We start from the raw sequence: 3164 nt of genomic DNA, 5'->3' as shown, positions 1-3164 counted from the left end.
CAGGTGCCGGAACACACGCCCACGTTCCGGGAAAAGCGGTTTCTCAGACGCTAAAGCCTGGCTTTGCACTTCCTGGCGCGCGAACCACTCGGAACCTCAGCTTCCCCGCGTGCGATGCCAGGCCGGTCAGAGGGACCGCGGCAAGGGCACACCGGGGCGTGACTTCTCACGCGGCACCGTGCCCGCCACGCCGGCCCACCGCAGGGCGTCCACACAGACGCGCTCTCTGCTGCGCTGGGTGCTCGCAGGAGCGGGCAGGCACTGCTTCCCCATTTTGCGGATTCGCACGCTCAGGGCCCGGGGAAGCGAAGGTCAGGAGGCGAGGGAGCGAGGCCGGCGTCGGCTACTATTCCGCCCCTCGCCCCGCACGGCCCCTGACGGGTCCAGAAGCGGTTCCACGCGCCATAAGCTCACTTGACACGCCCGCGTGAGGCAGCACGCGTCACCAGATCCGCTTCAAGGCCGAAAGAACGGAGGCTCGAGGCCCCAGGCCCAAGGTCATACCCACGGAGGAGAGGGAGCCGCNCGCCTCCCCTTTCTGGAAGGTTCTGCGGGGGCGCGGGAGCGTTAGCAGCCGCCCCGCCGGCTGTATCCGTCCGCCGGGTCTGGGGACCCTCACTTCGACCCCTCTTTTCTGCTAACGGGCAAAACGCGGGAGGCAAGAACAGGGGTCACCAGGGCTCGGCGTTACCTTCTCGAGTTTTCCCAGGAAGAGCTCCTTGGCGAAAGCTCGGCTCGGCGGANATCCGCCTCCTCCAGGAGGACCTCTTCCCTTGGGCGAGTGCCTCGGTGTTGGAAAGCGCTTCCTGCGCCCGCCCGCCGTGTGGACCGGCCCGATGACGGGCCGACCTGATGATACAACGTCCGGGAAAAGGGCCCGAACACTTGTTGCGGAGTCTGTGCAGGTGTGTCGTCCGCAACCCGGGTTAACTGTTCCGTCCGTAACTGACAAGCTGACACCGTATTTCCTCCTCAGTAGCTCCGCACCGGGAAGGCCTTTGGAAACCGCCTTTGACGTAACCCCGCGGGCAAAACAAAACGGGATTATTAAAAATGAAAACAAAAACACCTGGGTTTTGGGGGCGCCTGGGGGGCTCAGTCGGTGAAGCGTCCGACTTGGGTCAGGTCATGATCACGGTTCGTGGGTTCGAGCCCCGCGTCGGGCTCTGTGCTGACAGCTCGGAGCCTGGAGCCCGTTTGGATTCTGTCTCCCTCTCTCTGACCCTCCCCTGCTCACGCTCTGTCTCTCCTTCAAAAAGAAACATTAATTAAAAAAAAAACCAAAACGGTTTCAAGTTTGGGCTGCTGTCTGCTGCTGTCAAAACATGTCCTGATAACGGGTCCGATCCTGTTCGGTGTACAGAGGTCTCCCTGTATGAAGCAAGAGAGACATTTAGTGGCATAATTTCCAAAACAAACATTAGAAAAAAAAATAAGGTGTAAGTACTCTAGTGGCACATACAGTGGGAAGAGAGTCATTTTCTGCAAAAATGAGTATAATGCCACTTATCTCACGGGACTTGTGAGGATTAAACAACACAAAAACATCTAGCACAGTAAGTGTTCAATGTTTTTCCTGTAACACCATAAAAACGAAAAGATACAGTATTCTAAATATAATAAGATATCCCCATCTTACACTTGAGGACTAGGATGCTGTTTTCTTTTTTTTTTAATTTTTTAAATGTTTTTTTATTTATCTCTAGGAGAGAGAGAGAGAGAGAGAGAGAGAGAGAGAGAGACAGCGTGAGCAGGGGAGGGGCAGAGAGAGAAGGAGACACAGAATCTGAAGCAGCTCCAGGCTCTGAGCTGCCAGCACAGAGCCCGACGCGGGGCTTGAACCCACGAACCGTGAGCCAAAATCGGCCGCTCAACCGACTGAGCCCCCCAGGCGCCCCAGTTCAGACTTGATCCTAATGATGACCTTTCAAGACCTCAGGAGAGCAGAAATATCAAGAGCATTAACAACGAAGCCAAAGTCCTTTCGATTTTCTCTTCTGTTCCCAAAGCCAAAACAGCCTCAGGTGGAAGTCCTAGAGCACATGCCCCCACTGTTACAGCACAAAAAGTGTGTCAAGCAACACAAACGCCGTGTGAGAATTCCCGAAGCAACTGCTGCAGGTGAGAGCCCGGTGGCCGCACCAACCCGCTGGGGGCTGAAAGCCGGGAGGGTGGAGTCGCGTTTCAAGATGGCGAGGAGGCAGGGCCAGCTGGGACCTTAACTCGTGGCACAGGGCACAGAGAGAAGGTGCGATGCCAGGCCTGGCTAGAGGGACGCAGGGAGTGCTGTGGTCCCCCGGGACCCCCACCCGCGGCTGGGCTCTCTGTGGTTCCAGGCAGGGGAAGCAGCGGGCCCTCCGTCTGATGCACGCTCGGAAGGTCAGCAGCGGCCTAGCGCTGCGGCACAAAGCCTGCAGCGCCCCCTCGATCCCGGGTGTCGTGTCATCTCACATCGTCACAGGAGGGGTGAGTACAGTATGAGCAGACAACGTGAGGGGCGCCTGGGCGGCTTGCTCGGCTGGGCGTCCAGCTTCTGCTCGTGACCCCGCAGCCCAGCATCGGGCTCTGCGGTCAGCACGGAGCCCGCTTCAGATTCCGTTCCTCCCCCGCTCATGCTCGCTCTCTCCCTCTCTCCCCTCTCAAAGAAATAAACGTTACAAAAAGATATTTCGAGGGGCTCCTGGGGGGCTCAGTCGGTTGAGCGTCCGACTTCGGCTCAGGTCATGATCTCGCGGTTGGTGGGTTCGAGCCCCGCGTCGGGCTCTGTGCTGACAGCTCAGGGCCTGGAGCCTGTTTCAGAGTCTGTGTCTCCCTCTCTCTCTGACCCTCCCCTGCTCACGCTCTCTCTCAGAAATAAAACATTTAAAAAAAAAAAAGATATTTTGAGAGAGAGGGAGGGAGGGACCGCATTCGCATAACTTTTATTACAGTATATCGCTAACATGGTTCTAGTTACACTTGTTAATCCCTCACGATGCCTAATTTATAAAGTAAACTTTGTCGTGGACACGTATGTCTATGGGAAAAAGCAATGTACACATAGGGTTTGCGATCTGCGGTTTCGGGGACCCACAAAGGCCTTGGAACAGACCCCCTGTGGACAAAGGAGGACCCCTGCGTCCCTCTTCAACTCGAACAAATACACGCAGGAAATACGCTGGGGA

At 56.7% G+C, this 3164-nt stretch overlaps 1 protein-coding gene across 1 annotated transcript in view; it reads right to left on the bottom strand.

Annotated features, from left to right (window-relative positions):
- ACAD9 (acyl-CoA dehydrogenase family member 9) overlaps positions 1–737 on the bottom strand; it is a 39393-nt gene extending 38656 nt beyond the window's left edge. The window contains exon 1 of the mRNA XM_077766847.1: positions 692–737. The gene's annotated coding sequence lies outside the window, so the exon portion shown is untranslated. The remainder of the gene's footprint in view (positions 1–691) is intronic.
- Positions 738–3164: the final 2427 nt, after the last annotated feature.

Source organism: Crocuta crocuta, unplaced genomic scaffold (genome assembly GCF_008692635.1).
Source record: "Crocuta crocuta isolate KB4526 unplaced genomic scaffold, BGI_CrCroc_1.0 scaffold296, whole genome shotgun sequence".
NCBI classification, from domain to species: Eukaryota; Metazoa; Chordata; class Mammalia; order Carnivora; family Hyaenidae; genus Crocuta; species Crocuta crocuta.
This window is presented reverse-complemented; position numbering and strand designations above follow the sequence as displayed.